The sequence below is a fragment of the Coenobita brevimanus genome, chromosome 103 (assembly GCF_032717465.1).
Source record: "Coenobita brevimanus isolate Jiangsu-jjx chromosome 103, ASM3271746v2, whole genome shotgun sequence".
NCBI lineage: Eukaryota > Metazoa > Arthropoda > Malacostraca > Decapoda > Coenobitidae > Coenobita > Coenobita brevimanus.
Genome location: NC_137056.1, coordinates 18,024,225 through 18,049,855, shown reverse-complemented (window position 1 = coordinate 18,049,855; position 25,631 = coordinate 18,024,225). Strand labels below are relative to the sequence as shown.

The following is a 25,631-nucleotide window of genomic DNA, read 5'->3' as shown; positions in this document are numbered from 1 at the left end:
TGGATATGAAAATAAGGAAGTGGTATGTAAGGAAATAGAAGTGAAGGAAACTAAGGGGGATGGCTATGAAAGATCAGAAATTGAGGAAGTGGTACCGATGGAGAGAAGGAGAGAAGAGGGTATCAAAAACATCAAAAATAATTTGAAGGTGGTATACACTAATGTTCATGGTTTAATATTGGCAAGGCTTGAATTTAACGATTTCTTGAAAGAACCTGAACCTGATGTCATGTGCTTTGTAAAGACCAAATTAAGAGAAGATATTGATGTTCATTTGGGAGATGGTAAATACACACTGTGGAGAAGAGACAGAAAAGAAAAAACGGGAGGAGGAGTGATGATAGCAGTGAAGAACGACATAAATGTAGATACCGTAGAAATGAGAGAAGGCAGGGCTGAAGTGATATATATGAAATCAGAAACTAGAGAGAATGTCAAGAGAGATACGGCGGTAGTGTATGTTCCCCCTAAGACAAGAGCATGGAAGGATGACGAATACCAGGAGATGTTGTCAGATATGGCTAGTTATTTACAAAAAATAATTGAGAAAAGCAACAATATAATTTTGGTGGGTGACTTTAACTGTAAAGAGGTGAACTGGGAGGAATGGGACTCAGGAGGCAGCGAGGATTCATGGGGCACTATATTATTAAACACAATAATGAATAATGTGATGGCGCAATGGGTCAAAGAAGAGACACGGTTCCGAGGTGAGGACACACCAGCAAGGTTAGATTTATTGTTTACCAAAGAACCCGATGTAATAGAATCATTGAAATATCTCTGTCCTATAGAGAAAAGTGATCATGTGGTCACTGAGTTCCAGATGATAATAAGGAACGTCGAGCCAAGAGACAAGCTTCATAGACAGGGAAGATACAACTTTGGGAAAGCAAATTTTACAGGATTGAGAAAATTTTTTGAAAATGCGGATTGGAGAAAATTCAGAGAAACAAGAGAGATACAGAGGAAGTGGAATATCTTTCTAGACCTCTATAATTTGGGAGTGGAAAAATTTGTACCAAGAGTAAGAGGGAAAAAAAACAGGAAAAAGGAGTGGTTTAATAGAAGGTGTATGATGGCAAAAAAAGAGAGAGATAAGGTGTGCAACAACTGGAGAAAGAGAGGTAACAAGAGAACAAAGGAAGAATATAAAAGAACTAGAAATGAATACACAAGAATACGTAGAGAGGAAGAAAGGAATTTTGAAAAAGGTATAATAGACAAATGCAAGGATGAACCCAAACTGTTTTATAGATTTGTTAATGGCAAACTGAAACAAAAGGAATGAATCACCAAACTGAAAGTAAAAGGAGAGGTCTATACAGATGAAGCAATGCAAGCTGAAATAATGAACAAATTTTTCCAATCGGTTTTCACTCAAGAAAAAGAGTTTGTGGAAAGGGAGAGAGTGATTAGAAATATAACGATGATAAAAGATATAAAAGTGGAGGTACAGGAAGTGTATAAATTACTGGAAACTCAAGATGTAAGGAAAGCCCCCGGACCTGATGGAATTTCAAACTGGGTACTGACGGAATGCAGAGAACAACTGGAAGATAAAATTCACAGTCTAATCGTGTGTTCTCTGGAAGAGGGGAAAGTGCCACAAGAATGGAAGAGGGCAAATATTGCACCAATTTATAAGGGAGGAAACAGAGAAGAACCCCTGAATTATAGACAAAAGTCTCTAACCAGCATGGTCGCAAAATTGTGTGAGAGAATCCTGAAAGACAGATGAATAAAATATCTAGAAGAGATGAATATTTTGGCTGAATGTCAGTTTGGATTCAGAAGTGGAAGGTCATGTGTTTCCAACTTGTTGAGCTTTTACTCAAGAACGATTGACGTGGTACAGGAGAGAGATGGTTGGGTGAATTGTGTGTACTTTGAGAAGGCCTTTGACAAGGTACCTCAGAGGAGACTAATGAGGAAACTAGAATATATAGGAGGACTGAAGGGGAAACTCCTGGAATGGATGAGAGACTTTTACAAATTAGGACAGTAATAAAGGATAGGATGTCTGGATGGAGGGAAGTAACAAGTGCAGTCCCTCAAGGCTCGGGGTTGGCACCAGTAATGTTCCTGATTTACGTAAATTTTACGTAAATAATATGGTAGATGGAGTGAACAGTTATTCAAGTCTGCTTGCTGATGATGTAAAGATCTTGAGGAAGGTAGAGATTCAGGAGGATTGTAAAATGCTGCAGGAGGATCTGGATAGGATACGTGATTGGAGCCGGACATGGGAAATGAAATTTAATGTAAAGAAATGTAAAATATTGGAAATGAGTAAAAGTACCAGGAGGCCATCACTGAATTAATTGTTGGGTAATGAATTAATCACAAAAATGAGAGAAGAGAAAGATTTGGGAGTGCTGGTCCGAGATAGTTTGTCACCTGAAAAACATATTAACAGGATAGAGAGACGTATAAACTCTAGACTAACATGAGAGTAGCATTTCATTATATGGATGGGGAGAGGATGAAAAAATTGATAGTGGCCATGATCCACCCCAGGTTAGAAAATGCAGCGGTAGTGTGGTCCCCACACAAAAGGAAAGATATAAACAAGATTGAGAGAATACAAAGAACAGCAACCAGAATTTTCCCCAGTCTTGCAGATCTGTCATACAGAGAGAGGCTGGAAAAGTTGGATTTGCCTTCCTTAGAGGAAAGGAGAATGAGGGGAGACATGATTGCAGTGTTCAGGACAATGGTGGGAGTAGATAAAATTGACAGAGAAGATCTGTTTTTATGGGATAAGAGAGCAACAAGAGGACACGGAATGAAATTGAAAAAGTCAAGCTGCTTGAAGGATATCAAGAAATATAGCTTTCCTTACAGAAGTATAGACTTGTGGAATAGCCTGGACAAAGAGATCGTCCAGTCTAAGAACTTAAATGAGTTTAAAGCTAAATTTGACTTACTGAGAAACAGCGACGGGAACCCACGAGCATAGCACATATCGTGTATATCACAATTAGGTATATTAGGTAAATACATAAGTATTTGGAACGACTTAGATGAAAAGGTGGTGCAGGAGAAAAACATTTGTGTGTGTAAAGGTAGACTAGATAAATGTGGATGTGGAGACAGGACAACACGAGCATTGCTCAATTCCTGTATACTACAAATAGGTAAATACAGTACACACTACACTTCCATTTCCAAATTTCAAAAAAATCATGGCGTTTCAACACTCAGCCTCGTAGTCCCCAGGGAGGGGTACCATAAATGCCCCCACCTTCCGCCCCTCTCCAGGTGACGACTTGAGCTGCCTGGAACCACTGTCTGACTCACTTCTTCTTCAATTCTGCAACATTCGAGGCCTTTCCTCTAACTTTTGCTCTGTTGAGCACCACCTCTCCTCTATACCTCACTTTCTCTTTCTAACTGAGACTCAGCTGTCTGAGGCAACTGACAGCAAACCCTTCTCTGTATCCTCCTACTTTCTCTATACTCATTTCAAAGTCAACGGTGGCTATTGTATATATATACACAATAAATATCTTGCTCTCATGTTCCTGAACTTGATTCTTCTGAATTCTCTACACATGGCTTCGGCTTTCCTGTCATTCTCTGACTAAATATATCTGTGCTGTTTACTTTTCCCCTAATTCAATTGACTATCAAAAATTCTTCGACTATCTTACTTCTATGATGGAACACATTCTATCCATTTCTCCTTTCTCTGAAATCTCCATTTTAGGGGATTTCAATGTTCACCACCACCTTTGGCTCTCCTCTCCTTTCACTGATCCACCTGGTGAACAAGCCTACATCCTTTCTATCCTTAATGACCTAGAGCAGCTTGTACAGCACCCTACCCGTATCCCAGACCGCCTTGGAGAGAGATCCAACATATTTGACCTCATCCTTACAACTAATCCTTCTGCTTACACTGATAATCTTTTCTCTCCAATGGGCTCCTCTGATCACAACCTTATCACCTTAACCTGTCCTGTCACTCCGGTACGGCCTGTGGACCCTCCAAGGAAACGTCGTCTGTGGCATTTTGGAGCTGCCGATAAGGAGGCCAAGAGGCAATATGTCTTTGATTTTCCCTGGGATGATCATTGCTTCCATGGCCGGAAGCCATCTGAGTGTGCCTTGCGCATTACAGAGGTTGTTCTCTCGGGCACGGAAGCATACATTCCTTTCTCGTATCCTTTGTCTAACACAACAAAGCCTTGGTTTAATCACGCTTGTTCTAATGCTGTCTGCAACAAGGAAAGGGCCTACAAAAGGTACCGGAGCCAACCCACCCCTGAATCACATCATCTTTAAGTTTCTGCCCGGAATCGTGCTAAGTCTGTTCTTCGCTCTGCTAAAAATTATTTTATCCGTACTAAATGCTCTCAACTCTCCAACTTGAATTCTTCTCACTCCTTCTGGCACCTTGCCAAAAATCTTTCTAACAACTTTACCTCATCATCCTTCCCTCCTCTTTTCTACTCTGATGGTTCTGTAGCTATTTCTTCTACTGATAAAGCAGATCTCTTCGCACAGACTTTCTCCTCCAATTCCACCTTAGACGATTCCGGTGCTGTTCCTCCATCATTTCCCCCCTCTGACTTCCTCATGGCTGGCATTAAAATTTCTTCAGCTCATGTATTTTCTGCCATCACTGGCCTCAGTACTAACAAGGCATATGGGCCTGATGGAGTCCCTCCTGTTGTTCTCAAGAGCTGTGCTTCAGTGCTTACACCCTGCCTAGGCAAATTCTTTCACCTTAGTCTGTCAACTTGTACCTTTTCTTCTTGCTGGAAGTTTGCTCTCATTCAGCCAGTCCCAAAGAAGGGTGACCATTCTCAACCCTTCAACTATCGTCCAATTGCTTTAACGTCCTGTATTTCAAAAGTTTTCGAGTCAATTCTCAATAGAAAAATTTTAAGGCATCTTTCCTATCGCAACCTTCTTTCTGATCGTCAGTATGGGTTCCGTCAGGGACGCTCCACAGGCGATCTTCTCACCTACCTTTCAGACTCCTGGTCATCCTCCTTTCGGGACTTTGGCGAAAGCTTTGCCATTGCACTTGACATCTCAAAGGCTTTTGATCGAGTCTGGCATAAATCATTAATTTCCAAACTGCCCTCTTACGGTTTCTATCCTTCTATCAGAGCCTTCATCGATAGCTTCCTTTCTGGTCATTCTATAGCCGCTGTTGTAGACGGACATCGTTCTTCTCCTAGATCTATCAACAGTGGTGTTCCTCAGGGCTCTGTCCTATCACCAACTCTCTTCCTTTTATTCATCAATGACCTTCTAAGCTGTACATCTAACCCTATCCACTCATACGCTGATGATTGCACCCTTCACCTTTCCATTGGGTTCCCGCAATGCCCATCTCAGCAGTTACTTCAACAAACAAGGGATGAGGCTATGGCACACCTAATGTCTGACTTGGCTCATATCTCTGACTCGGGTAAAAATGATCTGGTTGTTTTTAATGCATCTAAGACTCAGTTCTTACACCTATCAACCCGACAAAATCTTCCACAGGTATATCCCCTAATGTGTAATAATATTCAGCTTAATCCTGCATCATCCTTGAACATGCTTGGGGTTTCATTTACTCGGGACTTATCTTGGAAAGATCATATTACATCTCTTGTAAAATCTGCTTCCAAGAGATTAGGTGTGCTAAGCTGACTCCATTCTTTCTTTACCCCCGCACAATTGTTGACTCTATACAGGGGTTTTATCTGCCCCTGTGTGGAGTACAACTCTCATGTTTGGGGAGGCTCCCCATATATAGCTCTTCTCAATAGGGTGGAGTCAAAGGCTTTTCGTGTCATTAACTCTCTTCCACTTTTTTTTTTTTTTTTTTTTTTTTTTTTAAATAACAGAACAGAGGAAGGAAAAACAAATGAATAAAAAAAAAAAAAAATCCATGCACCAGGTTACTGGTGTTCGCTGTTCATAAAATATCTGTAACAGTTAGACTTGAACAGCAACAGGTTGAAGTCTGGAGGGAAACAACTCTGGGGAAGCGAGTTCCAGAGAGATGCAGTTCAAGGAATGAAAGAATTCTGATAGGCAGAAGTTCTGCAGTATGGCTGATTGACATTCCAGTCATGAGCGCTGCCAGCTGCCCGTGTAGCACGAGGGAAGGCATGGAGAGGTGGCACCATGGCCGCAACTTCGACTGAGCATTTGCTGTAGAAATATCTGTAAAATAATGCAAGGCAGGCAACATTCCTTCTTACTTGTAGGGGAGGTAGTTTATTAGTAATAGCAGGGTTATTAATAATTCTAACAGCCTTGTTCTGAATTTTGTCTACTTGTTTTAATGCAACCTCTCCACATCCACTCCACAAGAGTGAGCAGTATTCAAGCTGAGAGCGCACATGACTCTTATAAATGATAACTAACTGCTCATCAGTGAAGAAGTTACGGACTCTGTACAATAATCCAAGTTTCTCTGAGGCAGTTTTAGCAAGTGATCTGACATGAGAGGTCCAGCTGAGGGCATTGTTAAGCGGGAAACTGAGAATTTCAATACTTTTGGAAATGGGAATATTTGTAGCACTGAAGGTAACATATGATTCTGGCAATACCTGCCTATAAGTAAATTGTATATATTTAGTTTTACTAGCATTAAATGAGAACAGGTTGTTTTGTCCCCATTCACTGATCGTGGATAAGTCTTGATTTAAAGAGATGGCTGTACTGAAGTGAGAGTTAGAGATATCGGACTTTGCAAATGAATGTCTGAGTGTGAATGAACATGAAGTGTTGAGTCATCTGCATATGAATGGATAGGATTGTGAGTGACAGATGAGAGATCATTAATATGAACGAGGAACAGGGTTGGTGCCAGAACTGATCCCTGCAGCACGTCGGCGTTAACTGAGTGGAAAGTGGAATATACATCATCTACTTTTACTCTTATTTTTCTATTCCTGAGATATGAGGAAATCAAAGGAACAAAAGAGTTTAGTCCATAGCAAGGGAGTTTGGACAACAGGGAACGGTGCCACACTCTGTCGAAAGCTTTAGAAATATCCAGTGCTACTGCATGAGTTTCACCATGTAGATCAACTGATTGACGGCTGGTATGAGTTAGGAGATTGAGTATGTCAATGGTGGATCTTTCTTGGCAAAAACCATATTGTCTATCACTAATTAAGTTGTTGGATTCAAGATGTTTAACTAAGTGCTTATTAATTACAGTTTCAAACACCTTACCAAGAGAAGATGTGACAGCTATTGGTCTGTAATCAGAGGGGTCAGAGGAACTTCCTTTCTTTGGAATTGGGTGGACATTGGCTTCTTTCCACGAATTAGGAAATGAAGAAGTACGTATGCATAGTCTGAATAATTTTGCAAGAACAGAGGCAAGTTCTGGGGAACACTTTTTCAAAACAATTGGCGGAATTCCATCTGGGCCTGGAGCTTTGTTGGTAGGTAAATTGTCTAGGATGGATTTCACATACGTTGTCTGTATCTTAAGTGGAACAATGTCGGGAGAGGCAAGTTCTAGTGCTGGAACATTCTGGCTGGCTTCCTCTAAGGTAGAATTTCTGGCAAATGTACTGGCAAAGATATCTGCTTTCCCATGCAGGTCATTAGTAATGTTGCCATCTGGAGATTTTAGTGGGGGAATGGATGATGACTTGTTAAAGTTATTATTGAAAGAACTGAGAGTTGACCAGAATATTCTATTGTCATTAGGGTTGTTAAGTAGTTTTGATGCTTGGTTTTGAAGGAAGTTTGATTTAGCAAGATTTATTACAGCTTTTGCATGGTTTCTAGCAATTTTAAACTGAGAGAGTGATTCAGATGTTTTTGATTTCAAGTAATAGTTATATGCTGAAGACTTTTGGGCTGTTGCTCTGGCACAGTTGCTATCAAACCATTTTGGAGAGTTCGATCTTTTGGTGAATTGTTGACTTGGTATGAATAAATCCACACCAGTTAGTATTAAATCGCAAATGAGGGACTGGGTAGAATTGACATCGCTAGAGAAGAAAGTCTGCCATGGAATGTCAGCAAGATAATTTCTAAATTTGTCCCAGTTTTCCGTATCAAAGTGCCATCAGGTCACCCTGACAGGTTCAGAATGGGGAGGTTTTGGGGGGTTAAGTAATGAGGCTTTGATGAGATTGTGGTCAGAGGATCCAAATGGAGACAATACCTCTATCCTGTACTGATCTGGATTATTTGTCAGGAACTGATCCAAAAGATGGGCATTATGGTCAGGTTATCTGGTATTCTGGTTGGTTGCTTTACCAGTTGCATGAGATTAAACGATTCTGCAAACAGCTCGCACTCTAGACCAGCATCGTCAGTCCTGGTAGAGTGCAATAACCAATCAACATTATGTATGTTAAAATCACCCAAGATGGTAATTTCGGTGTTACGGGCAAGATTAAGGTTACTCAACTGTGTGGAAATGGAATCAAATACACTGGGTTCAGAAGAAGCACTGGGGGAGCGATAAACTACACAGATATATTTGGTGATATTTTGATAGTTTAGTTTATACAGTAAGTAATCAAAACTGCGTGAAGTGAAGTTTAAAATGGTGTCAACTGCATAATGGGATTTGATATAACAACAGGTGTCACCCTTATTACGGAAGTTTGTGAGGAGATTGTAACCAAGAAAACAATATGGGGATATTTCAGTAGACGGTGAGATTTGTGGTTCTGTGAGGAATAAGGCCAGAGGGGATATGGACTGTAGGAGAAAATGGACTGAATTTAAGTTGGTATTAAGCCCACGGATGTTGGTGAAGAATAAGGCTGCATTTTCATTTCTCTGCTGACGAGCATGGCCTGAAATCGCACTAGTCGCTGCTGGCACAGTCGCTTGATGGTGACCGGGAGGACCCTGTGTCACCAGCCCTACCTTGCCGGTGGTGGCAATCCGAGGTACCACCTCTTTTGAAAGTAAAATTGCAGCGGCCATTGCTAAGAGAGTGGAATAGAGGTGTGATGCCTTATGTACATGCAGTGTAGTGTAGACAGTTGAAGGTAGAGGTATTAAGAGAGTATGCTGGCCTACTCTCTGTGTAAATGAAAGCACTGAAAATGTTCAGCAAAGGGGGATGGTCAGGATCAAGTCCTGAGGGCTGGTGAAACGGGAGCTCCAGCTCTCCCTATCACCAGCTTGCCATCCACCTGACTCCCTTCAACCTCTGTCTCTTCACTGCACTGTTCCATCTTTATCTCTTTTCTATCACTACTTCCATGGTCACTGCTCCTCTGAACTGTTTGCATGCATTCCTCCACCTCTACGACGGGTGCGTAAAACCGGTCTAGCAGCAAACTCTCATCCCTTTTCTGTCCAGCTCTCTAATGGAAGAGTTAACCATTACTCCCAGTCCTTCATTTATGCAACAGGTCAACTCTAGAACTGTCTCCCTCTGTCTGTATTTTCTGCTGCCTATGATCTCCAGTCTTTCAAACGCAGTGTGTCCAGGCATCTCGAAATGATCGGATCTTGAATTTGGCTCTGTATTGTATTTTGTTTTTCTCTTGGAGGGAACTGTTATTGCGGGCTCATGGCCTTTGGTTCCTTTTTGCTCGTATAAAAAAAAAATAAATAAAAAACGTACCTGTCCAGGAGGCATTTTCCCAGCATCCGGACAAAACCCACTTTCCGGACGTGCTTTTGGCTCTATTACATTGGATTTTGGAGGGATTACTGTATATATATATATATATATATATATGTATGTATAAGTAATCCCTCTAATATCCGAACGCCCAATATCCGAACATCCCCACTAACCGGACATAATCGTCCCGGGATCCAATAATCCCAAAATGGGCCAAAAACCGCAAAAAATTCGAAAAAAATCTGACTTTTTTCCCTCCTGTAAATTGAAATTGCCGCGTGGCACCGAACAGCTGTTACACCATGGTCCCTTCACCCCTTTCTTCCTCTCCCTCCCCCCTCCCCTGTCAGGGTTGCCATTTGGTATTTTTCATTACTAAGTGTGGGCCAATTTGGTAATGAAAAATTCATTTGGTAATGAATCAGAATAATGCATTACCAAATGAATTTTTCACATGTATAAGGATACACAGGATGGAGATGGTGGATTGTTTGCTCTCTCTGATTAATCTGCTACCCTACATAGCGTGAAAATAATCAACATGGTGTTAATTATAAGAAGAGTGATTACATGTATTTCTACTTGTTTATATAATTAGTGAAGAATAAATGCTAGCTTTACGAATTTGGTAATGAAAAGTTAAATTTGGTAATGAAAGTTGAGGAGATTGGTAATGTGGCCATTGTGATCTGGCAACTCTGTTACCCCGACATCATCAACAGTCACAGCCAAACTCCAATCGAGAGCAGATGCTTATAGCAGTGCAAGCCACAGGTGCTTGTTTTTTGTGAATAAACAGTGAATAAACTGCAATACCTCGCCACTAGAACACACGGGATTTTACAGTGTTGTGCAGTGTTAAGAAATTAGAATATAGAGTGCAGAGGATTAACTGTGGACTGCAAACTGGCAGTTCAAACCAGTCCAGGAGCCAGGGACTTGTAAGTACCCAGAATGTTTAATATTGTATAAACTCACCTCTAAAACCTTATTTTATGGTTCTTTTGCATTTATTTAAGTCTTTTATGACCCCTATTGGTGTGATTTGGGTCTTAAATAGGTGCAATGCATGTCCAGAGGGAGTTATAGGTGTTTTTCTGAGTTAGGGTCCATAAGTACAAGTCCAGGAGGCTGGGGCCCAATATCCGGACAGGATCACTATCCGGACATGCCTTTGGCTCTATTACGTTGGATATTGGAGGGATTACTGTATATGTAATACATATATCATCATCATCATCAGCTGTTGAGGTCCACTGCAGGACCGGCGTATTCCTACCGAAGCAGGGACGATACAGCCAATGTATCTCTACCCAGTGGCTTAGGCTGTCTGGTAGAGACTGTATGTAGGGTGAGAAGTGCTTGTATGTGTTATTGTAGTGTTGTAGTGGCTTTGGATGTGTGTGTAGTCAGTGAACCAAGTGTAATCGGCCCGCCTTAAGCTGACTGGGTACAAGCATACTAGTATGCGACACTGGTTCAACCACAGCACCCCTTATGTCCGTCAAAGTGGCAAGTGGCTCGGTGAACGATTCCCAAAGTTTTTACAACCCCAGCGGGAGGCGAACCCTCGTCCACCAGCGTGTGAAACGCACACTCTACCACTGTACTGTCACGCGTACTAATTTCTGCTCAGGGGTTACCCCTTCCTTCCCCCCTCTACCCTGGGGGGAATCGCGAACAAGTCTACCCCGCCTTCTGCCCCCAACTCCCCCACCCTCAACCTCCAGCTGCCAGTTACTGATTAGACGCAAATTTTCTCATGTCCTGTAAACATGACTAAACTGTCATCGCACACGCTTTCAACGGCCAAGATTTGGACTATATTTTTAAAATAAATTATTACCGTATTGAACTGCAGTCTCAAATTGAAAATATTCACCATCATTGTAATCCAGTGTCATCTGCTGCACAATTTTGGGATCCAGTGCTTACCTTTTCACTTCCCCCAGCTGTCTGTCTATCTCTCTCTCTCTGAATTTACTTTTCCCACTCACTCTTTCTTTTTAAATTTATATAACTTTCTCTTTGCTTCTCTCCCCCTTCTCTCTCGTTCTTTGTCTTAAGTCTTTCCCGCCTCTCACCCCTCCCCTCCCCCCACCTTAGGCCTGATCAGCAGTCAGTTATACCGTCACCGCTCCTTCGTATATCGTGTGCAGGCAACATTTATCACACACACTTAGGTCAGATGTATGGAAAGCTAATTTTTTTCTTATATATAATTGTATTTCTCATTATGTGGCAAGTTCAAATAGAGAACACCAGACCAATATTCGTAATTTTTATTAGAGTGACCGTTCCACTTCACATAGCTGGGTAGCTGGGCTTATAAACTGCACACACACACACACACACACACACACGACTTAAATTTTGCACTGACAGCGTGGCGACTACAAATATAGTCATTCTAACAACTGGATCTGCTGGCTCCAAACCTTCCCTGTCCCAGTCAAACTCCTCATTCAATAACCGGTTATTGAATGAGGTTATTGAATGAGGAGTTTGACTGGGACAGGGAAGGTTTGGAGCCAGCAGATCCAGTTGTTAGAATGACTATATTTGTAGTCGCCACGCTGTCAGTGCAAAATTTAAGTCGTGTGTGTGTGTGTGTGTGTGTGTGTGTGTGTGTGTGTGTGTGTGTGTGTGTGTGTGTGTGTGTGCAGTTTATAAGCCCAGCTACCCAGCTGTTTAAAGTGGAACGGTCACTCTAATAAAAATTACAAATATTGGTCTGGTGTTCTCTATTTGAACTTGGCACATAATGAGAAATACAATTACAGTATATATATAAAAAAAAATTAGCTTTCCATACATCTGACCTAAGTGTGTGTGAAAAATGTTGCCTGCACACGATATACGAAGGAGCGGTGATGGTATAACTGACTGCTGATCAGGCCTAAGGTGGGGGGAGGGGAGGGGTGCGAGGCGGGGAAGACTTAAGACAAAGAACGAGAGAGAAGGGGGAGAGGGGGAGAGAAGCAAAGAGAAAGTTATATAAATTTAAAAAGAAGGAGTGAGTGGGAAAAGTAAATTCACAGAGAGAGAGAGAGAGAGAGAGAGAGAGAGAAAGAAAGCACTGGAACCCAGAATTGTGCAGCGGACGACACTGGATTACAATGATGGTGAATATTTTCAATCTGAGAATGCAGTTCAATACGGTAATAATTTATTCTAAAAATATAGTCCAAATCTTGGCTGCTGAAAGCGTGTGCGACGACAGTTTAGTCATGCTTACAGGACATGAGAAAATTTGCGTCTAATCAGTAACTGGCAGCTGGAGGTGGAGGGTGGGGGAGTTGGGGGCAGAAGGCGGGGTAGACTTGTTCGCGATTCCCCCCTTCCCTCTGTCCAGGGTAGAGGGGGGAAGGAAGGGGTAACCCCTGAGCAGAAATTAGTACGCGTGACTGTACCACAGAGGCTCCCTATACATATATATATATATATATATATATATATATATATATACTGTATATATATATTTATACTGTATATATATATATATATACAGGTAAGCCCTTAATTCACACGAGGGTTACGTTCCCAGACCCTTCACGTATGTGGTAAATTTGCGTATATGTTCTGCCCTTGTGTGCACATAATTACGCATGTCTACTAAGTATATTACATCTGATTAATACTGTTTATGCACTACATACACCTTATAAACTAGCATAAAGTATGAAAAACAACAAAAATGTAAGAAATTTAACACTGAAACCTGACAAGCACAGGTGTAGGTGGAGACACTTCAACAGTCTGGTGCACAAGCCCTCACTGCCTCCCATATGCTACATTCTGCCTTCTTTATTGTCCAAACAGTTGACTCATTCACCCCAAACATAAGGTTCCGAGCCAGTTCACAGGAGTAGGTGGAGACACTTCAGCACAGTCTGGTGCACTAGCCCTCACTGCCTCCCGCATGCTATGTTCTGCCTTCTTTATTATAAGAGCAGTTGACTCACCCCAAACACACAGTTCCAAGACAATTCACCACAAAGTCAATTCACCATCAAAACATGGATGATTTCTTGTCATTTTATAAATATACTTATTATTGATTAATTAATACTTTAGTAACTAATTTTCTGGGGGATTTTATAACTCATATAAGTAAAACACTAGTGTACTCTACTTGCTAAATAAACTGGTATGTAAATAAATGACAGGGAATCGTCCTGACAGAGAATTGTCACCGACATTCCTCCCTTAAGTTTGTCCAACACTTTAATTTTCTCTGTCAGCAACATCACTTTACTAGTCCAGTTTGGTGTGTTACCGCATGCATCACTAGCACTACGCTTAGGCCCCATGTTGGCAGACAAGGCAAGCAATCACTGGAAGGCAGAAAAATAAGCCACAAATAACAATTCGCGAGTCACGCATGGTTCGACCATCGGATTCAAACTGACTGTGTGGTGCGTGGTAGACCGACCTCCCACACACACACACAAACACACACACACACATACATACATATATGTATGCACACGGGCAGCAGGTAGGCATTTTTATATTTTATTTATTTCTCTTGTATATTAAAAGTATTTATTTGAATACTATAATTTTATGATTTAATTATTGTATAAAAAATTCGTGGATGACCGAAATCGCGTGAAAAAAGTTCACGTGAATTAAGGGCTTACCTGTACAGTCAATCCTCGTGTTCATAAATCACAGCTAAGTGGCTGTCAGACTGCCGGCACCCTTAAATCACTGTTAAGTCACGAAAATCGCGGACCTAGGCACCCAGGTGGGCCTTTTCCGAGGAGCATCGTAAACCACGGCATTCAAATTGAAAATCGCGACCCATCAACCAATCACCACGCATCCCTGGTGGCAGGTGTGCATACTAATGCCGCCAAGTTGTTGCTGTTCTTCCCGCCAGTCCGCACACTACAGACCATTGCCATGGAGTACGAAAGCTACCTACCTTTTTTTGTGCACCTTCCCCCCCGCCTCCTACCTTCCATGGCCCCTTCCGAACCCCCGATGATGCGCTCTAAGCAACATGGTGTCGCAGAGATAATGAGAAACATCAGGAACTCATCACCCACTATTTTGCCCAGGTAAGGGCAGAAGCTGAGCCTGAACCACAGCCTGGCCCTTCACACACTGAGGACGTGGATGACGTAGCATCTGTCATCTCTGAGGCAGACTTTGAGGGCCTTCTGAGGGAGGCAGAGGAATTGGAGAAGGGAGAACAACATGAGGGAGCACCCCCACCTCATGCTGAGAGGTTCTAAGTTCTTCCCAACACCACCCTATTCCATTCACTTAAGAAATATCGTCATAGGATTAAGGTGAGATCCCTTAACATTGCTTATTTCTATTAAATACATGCACTGAATATTCCTAAATTTGTATGTTTGTGTTTGATGGTGCCTAGACAGGTGTAGGTAGGGTGCTGTGGGGGGTGGTTGGCCAAAGTCCAGACCCAAATTCATTTTTCACATAAGTTATTATTTTTAAACCACGGAATTTGTAAATCACGGCAGTGGTCCACACCCACATTGCCACGATATATGAGGATTGAGTGTATGCCACGTTGAGTACACCGCTTCCCGTCCGATCATCGAAGTTAAGCAACGTTGGGTCTGGTTAGTACTTGGATGGGTGACCGCCTGGGAACACCAGATGCTGTTGGCATCCCTACGTGTCAAGTGGGGTTGGTGGAGGATTAGTGCCCCTCCCTGTAAAACAATTAACTCTAAGCCCTTGACCACCCCGTTTGGGATACATGGCGTCTGGCAATGAATGAATGAATGAATGAGTGTATATAGATAGATAGATAGACAGATAGACAGATAATATATATATATATATATATATATATATATAAACTATACTGTATATATAAAATATATATACTGTATATATATATATATATATATATATATATATATATATATACATATATATAGATAGATAGATAGATAGATAGATATAGATATAGATATAGATACAGTATACAGTGCTCGTCAGAAGTATTCAGCGTTGTCCGCCGGGCGCGCAATACTTATGGCCCAAAAAGAATCACCCATTTTTGGGGGTAAGAATTGAGCCATAAGTTTGAGCTCCGAGCATGACGTCACGGTAGCCTGAGGCCTTCTGACGCGCTGGTTGGTTCCCGCCTCAGTCGCCCACGGGCTGCCTGAGAGAGGAACTCCGCCAGTGTCCCTCTCAAATTGCGCCATTTTTTACCGAGTGTCCCGCAGTGTTTTGGCCTTCAAAACTTTGTTATGGCACCTACCCGTGAACTATCGAGTGAAATCATATCCCAGATCATTGCTCTAAAGGAGGCAGGCCACCACACAAAGGAAATCAGTGAATTAGTTGGTGTGGCACGATCGACAGTGCGTCGTTGGTGTGCGCGGTTTTGGGAGGAAAACAGTGGCGAAGTTCCCACAAAGAAACCGAGGTCTGGTAGGCCTAGGAAAACTTCCCCAAGGTCTGTTAATGTTTTAAAACGTGCAGTGGAGTTTAATCCTTGTGTGAGTGCAAGGAAAATTAAGGAGAGCAACCCAGAAGTGTTTGGTGAGGTGTCAGTGAGAACAGTGTCTCGTAGGGTGCATGAGCTTGGTTACACAAGTCACAGGCCTGTGAAAAAGCCTCTTCTCTCTAGCAGCCAGAGAATTCGTAGGCTTGCCTTTGCTATTAAATATCTAAATTGGGGTGAGGAGCAACGGTTGTCAGTGTTGTGGTCTGATGAGGCAACATTTAGTGTTACCTGTAACAGAGGAGCATGCAAAGGTAATGACCCACTTGACCCACGGTATGTAGAAAGCACAGTTAAACATCCTGATTCACTCATGGTATGGGGTTGTTTCTCAGGGAAGGGTTTGGGGAAGCTTGTTGTACTTCCCAAGAACCTCAGAGTGAATCAGGATGTTTACCTGGAGCTTCTGTGTGATCATTTACCAGACTCCTTCGAGCTAACAGGTGCACGAGTGTTTCAGCAGGACAGTGCACCTGCTCACAAGGCCAAACCGGTCACCAATTGACTTCGTGACTGCGAGGTATCATTCATGACAGACTGGCCAGGAAATAGCCCAGACCTCAACCCGATTGAAAACCTCTGGTACCTCGTAAAGAAGAGTCTCCAAGGGAAGGACGTGAGCTCTCTGCCTAAGCTGGAAGCCGCCATTCGTGACTCCTGGGACAAAATACCCCTCCAGCACCTCAGGAGCCTCGTCCTTTCATTTCCAAGATGTCTCAGGTCCGTGAAGAAACATAAAGGCTACCCTACGAAGCACTAAAGGTAAATAAAATGCATTATTTATATGTTTTTTCAATGTTGAAAGGTTTGTTTCTCAGGAGGGACGCAGGGCGCCCCATACTTCTGACGAGCACTGTATATATATATATATATATATATATATATATATAGCCTCTGTGGTACATTGGTACAGTGTGCGTTTCGTAAAAGGGTGAACCAGGGTTCGCGCCCTGCCAGGGTAATAAACTTTGGGAGTGTTCACCTGGCCACGTACTGCATTGGCGGACACCAGGGGTGCTGTGGTTGAACAAGTGTCGCTTACTTACAGTCAGCTTGCGCGGGCCGATTACACTTGGTTCACAGACTACACACACATCCAACGCCACTCCAACACTACAATTACACTAACAAGCACTTCTCACCCTACATACAATCTCTACTAGACAGCCTAAGCCACTTGGTAGAGATACATTGGCTGTAACGTCCCGACTTCAGTCGGGATAGGCCGGTCCTGCAGTGGATACTCAAACGGCTGATGATGATGATGATGATATGTACATACAGTATATTAATATATATATATATATATACATATAGCCCGATGCCCTAATCCCGCAAAGGGTGGCTGCAGACAAAACGCCTCCAAGTCACTCTGTCACCCACCATTTGACTACCATCCCCCGAACTCACCCCCATCTCCCTCATATACCTCTCAACTCCGTCCCTCCACTTCATCCTCGGTCTATCCCCCCCTCTCCCTCCCTCCACCTCACCTATATACACCCTCTTAGTCAGTCGTTCATTCTCCATTATCTCCACACGTCCAAACAACCTCAGCGTATTTCTCCTAATCTTCTCAACCACATCCACCCCACAACGATCCTTCACTTCTTCATTTGTCAACCTGTCCCTCCATGTCACTCCACATGCTCCTCTCAAGTAACTCATTTCCACTGCTCTCACTCTTGATTTGTTCCCCTCTTGCAAGGTCCACGCCTCGCTTCCATACATCAGAGTAGGGATCACAATACTATCGTGCAGTGACTTCTTAACTTCCATACTCACCTCCCTATTTCTCATCACTGATTTCAGTGAACCAACAATCTTCCTTCCCTGCTGTACCCTTTCACGCACTTCATCCCCCAAAGTTCCATCCTTACTCATCACACTACCCAAGTACTTGAATGCACTCACACTCTCCATATCCTCAGCATCCAACCTCACTGTACATTCTGTGACTTCAATCCTCTCAAACACCATAACTTTACTTTTGTTTACATTAACTTTCAGCTTCCTCGTCCTACACACTGTGCCAAATTCATTCACCAAACCTTGCAACTCCCATTCATCTTCACTCAACAATACTGTATCATCAGCAAACAGCAACACCGGAAGCTTCCAAATCTCACCCTCATTCATTAGAGCCACCCCCACATCCACTGCCCTACCCTGCACCTCCTTTACAACCCCATCCATATATATATTAAACAGCCATGGAGACATCACACAACCCTGTTTCAGTCCCACATTGAGATAAAAAAATTCACTCAGCTCACCATCCACTCGCACCGTAGCCCTAGCTCCTTCGTACATACTCTTCACAGAATTCAACAATTTCCCCTCCACTCCATATATTCTTAATACCTTCCACATACCTTGCCTATCTATTCTGTCATAAGCTTTTTCCAAGTCCATGAAGGCAGCATACACTTTTTTTCCCTTCTCTAGATACTTCTCCACTAAACATCTTAGAACAAATATCTGATCTACACACCTTTTTCCATTCCTAAATCCCCCTTGTTCTTCTCCAACTAGCTGCTCTGTCATATGCTTAACCCTATCAATGAGTATTCTACCATATATTTTACCAGTCACACTAAGAAGGCAAATACCCCTATGGTTACCACATACTTCTCTCTCCCCTTTTCCTTTATATAAAGGAACAATTATACCTGATTTCCAGTCCTCTGGAACCCTTCCCTCTACCCAAGCCAATCTACACAACTTCCATATCCACTCCACAACAATCTCACCTCCATACCTCAGCATTTCACCACACACTCCATCAATTCCTGGGGCCTTCCCCAACTTAATCTTCTTCATTGCTTCCACTACTTCCATCCTACTGATCTCTTTCTCCCTCCCCTCATCTCTCCTTCTTCCAGCCATTCCCCAGCCACTTATACTTGCACTGCTGTCACTCTCTACATTCAACAAAACCTCAAAGTGCTCCTTCCATCTCCTCAATTTCTCTCTCTTCTCCACCAACAATCTATTATTCCTATCTTTCACTCCCCTACTATTTCCCCTTTCACACTGCCTTACTTTCTTTACCTCCTTCCAAAACAATTTCTTACTCTCCCTCCATTTCACACTCAGATTCCTCCCAAACTCTTCATCCACTTTCTTCTTACTCTCCTTCACCAGTCTCTTCACCTCCCTTCTGCTCACATATACCTCTCTCTTCTCTCTCTCATCTTCTCCCCTACCTCTACTCGCTAACCATTCACTATATGCCTTCTTCTTTTGTTCCACAGCTCGTTTCACCTCATCATTCCACCATGCAAATTTCTCCCCCTTTAGCAGCAGGAGTCGCAGCCAGTGAGCGACCAGGCGATCGAACAGCCAACACCCACCGTCCCTACCCCTCCACTATCCGATGTAATAGAGCCAAAGGCACATCCGGAAAGTGGGCCCCAGTCTCTTGGACTTGTACTTATGGACCCTAACTCAGAAGAACACCTATACAACTCCCTCTGGACATGCATAGCACCTATTTAAGACCCAAATCACACCAATAAGGGACATAAAAGACTAAAATAAATGTAAAAGAACCAGAGAATGAGGTTTTAGAGGTGAGTTTATATAATATTTAACATTCTGGGCACTTACAACAAGTCTCTGGCCCCTGGACTGGTAGTTATGGACCTTAACCTAGCCTAACTCAGAAAAACACCTCCCTACTGCACATGTATAGCACCTAAGACCCTATTCACACCAATAAGGGACATAAAAGAGTGAAATGAGGTTTTAGAGGTAAGTATGGAAAATACAGTACAATATGAAACATTCTGGGTACTTACTACAAGTCCCTGGCTCCTGGACTGGTACTTATGGACCCTAACCCAGCCTAATTTTGAAAGCCACCTAAATAACTCCCTACCGGACATGCATAGCACATATTTAAACCTATTTAAGACCCTATTCACACCAATAATGGACATAAAACTTGAAATACATGAAAAGGAACCAAAGAATAAGGAATTAGAAGTGACTGTACCACAACCAGGGTAATTACAGCACATTTGTGGCCGCCTTTTGTAAGGTTTTGGCAGTGGTGAAAATGCTCTTGAAGCACGTACAGTAATCCAGTGTTGTGCTGCACTTACAGTAATTGTTTGCACTGTGAGTTATAACTGTTTAACACTGCACATTGTTAATTGCACCAGCCCAGTTTCAACTGCCATTTGCACTCCACAGCTAATCCTTTGCACTCTAAATTTTAATTTCTTAACACTGCACAACATTGTAAATTCCCATGTGGTCTAGTGGCGAGGTATTGCAGTTTATTCACTGTTTATTCACAAAAAAATGTGGACGTGTGGCTCCCATTACGATATGCTACATCCGCGATCGAAGTTAGGCAATAACTGTTTGGGTGTTGGTGAGGGGGAAACAGAGTTGCCAGATCACAATGACCACATTACCAAACTCCTCAATTTTCATTACCAAATTTAACTTTTCATTACCAAATTCGTAAAGCTAACATTTATTCTTCACTAATTATACATACAAGTGGAAATACATGTAATCACTCTTCGTATAATTAACAGCATGTTGGTTATTTTCACGCTATGTATGTTAGCAAATTAATCAGAGAGAGTAAACAATCCACCATCTCCATCCTGTATATCCTCATAATGTGAAAAATCCGTTTGGTAATGCATTACTCTGATTCATTACCAAACGAATATTTCATGACCAAATTGGCCCACATTTGGTAACGAAAAATACCCAATAGCAACCTGACAGGGGAGGGAAGAGGGGGGAGAAAGGAAGGGGTGAGGGTCCGTGGTGTAACAGCTGTTCAGCGCCGCACGGCAATTTCAAATTACAGGTGGGAAAAAATTCAGATTTTGGGGGGATTTTTTCTTTTTTTGCCCATTTTTGGGTTCCGAAGGTCCAGGCCCACAATGTCCGGTAAGTGGGGATGTCCGGAAAGTGGGCGTCTGTATAGTACAGGGATTACTTATATATATACAGTATATATATATATATATATATATATATATATATATATACAGAATATATACACACACACACATATATATATATATATATAGATACAGTATAGTGATCCCTCCAATAACTGATGTAATAGAGCCAAAGGCATGTCTGGAAAGTGGGTTTGTCCGGATACTGGGAAAATGCTTCCTGGACTGATACTTACGGACCCTAACCCAGTCTAACTCAGAAAACCACCTACATAACTCCCTACCAGACATGCATAGCACCTATTTAAGACCCTATTCACACAAATAAGGGACAGAAAGGATGAAATAAATGAAAAGGAACCAGAGAATGAGGATTTAGAGGTGAGTATCGAAAATATTTAGCAGTATCCAGGGTGCTTACAACACGTCAGTGACCGTCACAATGAATAACTCGCCTCCTCTCAGACTCTGACAGTAAGAAGGTGCACCTAAAGCACCTACATTAATCCAGTGTTGCACTGTACTTAATCCTTTGCACTCTGAACTCTAATTTCTTAACACTGCACATTCTTTTCTCACTTACGCTGCACTTGAATCCCACCACTCTTGCACTATGCACTTAAGCCTTTGCACTCTGAATTCTAATTTCTTAACACTGCCCATTCTTTGCTCACTTGCGCTGCACTTGAAACTCTCCATTGTACAGCAGCACTTTGCACTTAACCCTTTGCACTTTGAATTCTAATTTCTCAACACTATACATTATGTTCTTTACAATGCACAATACTGTAAATTCCCATGTGGTCTAGTGGTGAGTTTTTGTTGTTTATTCACTGTCAAAGTCCGAAAGTACGTGTTGCAGGCGGCTGAATGGCGCATTGCTGGGATGTGGTGATGGACTACCCACTACAGACGACTCTGAAGATAGCCACAAACTCACGTCCAGTGGCGACTCCACCGTGGTTGATGTGCTGGGCTTTGGCTCAGGGATGGAAGGCCTGTCTTGGGGAGGAAGTGGTGTGGAGCCAGGGCTGGGCATGGCGAGGGTCACAGACCTGAAGAAAAGTCAGTGGTTGATTGATATGAGGAACGGCGATTCTGGCGATTGATGATGTGCTGCCTAAAAGCACGCACTTCCTGCAAAAGTCCCAGGGGCCCCATCTCCCTGTTGCAGTCCGGGTGTTCTTGGTGGTCAGGACGAACTCGACATGCTCCCGGAGTGAGCTCAGCTTGGCAATGGCTGGAGTATTGGCGCGCTGAGAGGAGTCCTCATCATCCTTGCTGTCCTCATTGGAATCTTCAAGCTCGGTACTTGTACCGGCAACTGAAAATGCGATCTCGATATCAGACATGATCTGATACCCAGGATCGCCCTCGTTGTCATCCAGCCACTCACGCACTTTGTCCACATCAACATCATCACCAGCCGCACGAGGACGTGCATGGAAGTTATAAGTGTCAAAACTTAGAAAGTCGAGCACCACACTGACTCCGAGAAGCAGACGAGATCAACCACTTTCCAGAGTCTTGACAGAGACTTCCCTCAGTGCACTGGCCCAGTTGTAGATGGCTGACTTGATGTTGCAGCGGCGAAGGTTTTGCACAGTCTGCTGGCCTCGCGTGTCCCCTCTCTCCCTGCGCTTGTCCTTGTCAATGAGAACAGCCATCACCTCGTCCAGGAACTTCCGACGGTACAGCCTCTTCATTACCACGATCACTTCTTGGTCCATTGGTTGGATGACAGCAGTCGTGTTAGGAGGTAAAAACAAGCACCTAATGCGGCCCTTCTCAGCCACCGACTCCTTGTCAGACGGATGCATAGGTGCATTGTCCAGAAGCAGGAGGGCCTTTACCTGGTCGGGCGAGATTTCCAGTGTGTTTGTCTGGTAATGGATGACCTCCTTGGTGAAGTGCTGGTGAAACCAGTCTTTGAAGATCTTGGCTGTAAACCAAGGCTTCACAATATGGTACCACTCGACAGGAAGGATATCCATCACCCCGCGAAGGCACCGAGGCTGCTTTGCACGGCCAAAGTAACGGGCTTGGGCTGGTGCACGCTGTTAGCACTGGCGCAACACAAAGCAGATATCTGTTGCTTTGAGAGCTTGCAGCCAGGTACACGCTTCTCCGTCCCCTGTGCTAGAGTGTTCGTTGGAAGTGAGCGATAGAATAGACCAGTTTCATCAGCGTTGTGGACTTGACAGAGAGTGAGGCCCTCCCTATCGATCAAGCCCTTCACCTTCTGCAGAAACTCCTCTATTCCCTCCTTGTTGGCATCCAGAGCTTTGCCGTGGGCCTTATGGTTGGTAAGTCCATGGTGTAACTTGAAAACGATGACCCAACCCTCGGATGCCTTGATGTCTGGGGTGACTCGGTGGCAGCCTTCAACTCCATACCATGCACCAACACACCAGCAGCACGTTGTCGTCGATACCAAATCAGCATGAAGCAATCAATTTCTGCAAACCTGGGAGTGTACATAACCTTCCTCTACATAGTGCATTTTGTCTTTGATGCGAAGTCAGCCACGTACTGAGTGAGTTTGTCCCGGGATTTCTTGGTATCAAACAAGGTAGAGTGGGTCTGGTTGAATTCTCGGAGGATGCAAGACGTCGACCATCCCACATCCACCTTCTCCAATATCTCCCTCTTCTTCTCCAGAGTCAGAACCACTCGCTTCCCCATCTCGGGCGGTGGGGCAATCATAACACGCATGAGTAAGAGGCAACACAGGAACAACAGGGCATGCAGAAGGCAGGGCACCACCACAAAAGCGAACATGTGGGCAGCCATAGTGACGAGCGTGCACTCACGACAATGAGTATGTGGGAAATGGAGAGGAGGCAGTGTCACCCTGGCGGATGCCGGCGGAAGTACGCGGTAAAATACAGCTGGTCGTCGCCACGTGCCAAGTTCAAATTACGGGTGAAAAAAGTCAAATTTTTTTTTTTTTGTTGGGAGGGGGGCTTTTTTTGGGGTTCCGAAGGCCCGGGCCCAAGACGTTCGGACATTGGGGTGTCCATTTATTGGGCATCCGAATATTACAGGGATTGCTGTGTGTGTGTATATATATATATATATATATATATATAGTGGGCTCACACAATGCACGAGAGATCGGGCGGTGCACGAGCTCGTACACTGGGAATTCGCGTACTAGGAATACATAATCTTATGGGAATAATTACATATGGGCGGTACCCCCTCATACCTGGACATTTTTTGGCCCTTAGAGACATAGAAAGGTCATATATTTCAGACATTGTACTAAAGCTATAGCTACAATAACAAAATATGGGTAGTCACCTAAACAACAGTAGACAACAGGCCTGATGACCTTAATTAACAGGGGTTCCAAGGCACGGCAACACTTACAGTGACGCACTCCCCACCGCAGCAACACTTCCCTCCACAGACTTCTCTTGAGCACCATCCCCAGGAGCATCAAAGTCACTCACTTCGGCTATAAACCCTTCAAAGTCCAATGCTGACACTTCTGACATTGCATCCTCTTCATCCTCAACAGGAACAGGAGCAGACGATGTCGATGGTTCCGCAATTTCACCAACTTGAGCCCGCTGTGTGTAGCTTGTTATGAGCGTCTGTCTTCTCCTGTTTATTTCTTCCCTGTGCCTGTCTGTGTAGAAACGGAAGAGTTTGTTGATACCAACCAGAGGTTCCTCCGTTCTTAGGTTGCTCACTTCCTGTTCCTTCACCTCTTCTTTGAGCTTATCCACGGCAGCAAGGATCTTGCTAATGTTTGACATACACAGCTCAGTCCTGCCTTCCATCACGCATCAACATGACAACACGTGACGCATTGTGTGAGGGGTGGTCGGCACTAGTAGAAAATGGCATTTTTGAGCCACTCCTTCCCTCTGCCTCGCATTCTATGTGGTAAACTCGCACATTGAAGGGTTTTTGGTTATGATTTTTGGTCACTCGTGCACAAGGTGAATCGCGCACTGCAATGACACGCACTGTGCAAGCCTACTGTATATATATATATATATATATATATATATACATACAGTACCCTCGCGTCCAGCACGGTAATATTGTCATGCACGGGTCATGTGTTGGACCAAAAACGTGTTGGACTAACAACAGAGCTTATGGGGAAAAATGAATTATGTCAGCAACCCTCGGAAAAGTCACCCTATATACCTACCATATACCTATACATACATTGGTACTATTGTAATTATAATAAATGGTACTGTGCTATGAATGATAAATAACCTTTTAGGATAGTGTTGGTTGGCTTGCTGGGAATGGAAGGTGGTATCCAAGGCTGTATGTATGTCACGGGGTTTTTATAATATCGCGGTAATTTTGAAATAAATGCTTAAATATTATTTAATTTGATAATAATATTCAATAATATTGAAGAGCAGAGACAATGATTGTCTTGCTACATCAAGCAACGATTACTTTACGCTGACTTGCTAAGATTCTCAAGAACGAGAATTTATAAACTTTCTCAACAGTACACAGCAGAGACTAATTACTCACAATTGCTGAATTACTGTACTGTTAGCCTCTGGAGAAAGTTACATCACCCCTGACAATAAATAACTAATACTAATAATAATAACATCAGGTTCTTGCTGATGCATTAACTCCT

At 43.1% G+C, this 25,631-nt stretch overlaps 1 protein-coding gene and 1 pseudogene across 1 annotated transcript in view; one reads left to right on the top strand and one right to left on the bottom strand.

Annotated features, from left to right (window-relative positions):
• LOC145415636 (O-glucosyltransferase rumi homolog) overlaps window positions 1-25,631 on the bottom strand; it is a 627,136-nt gene that overhangs the window by 539,215 nt on the left and 62,290 nt on the right. The gene's annotated exons all lie outside the window — the stretch shown is intronic.
• LOC145415802 (5S ribosomal RNA) lies at window positions 15,103-15,220 on the top strand (annotated as a pseudogene).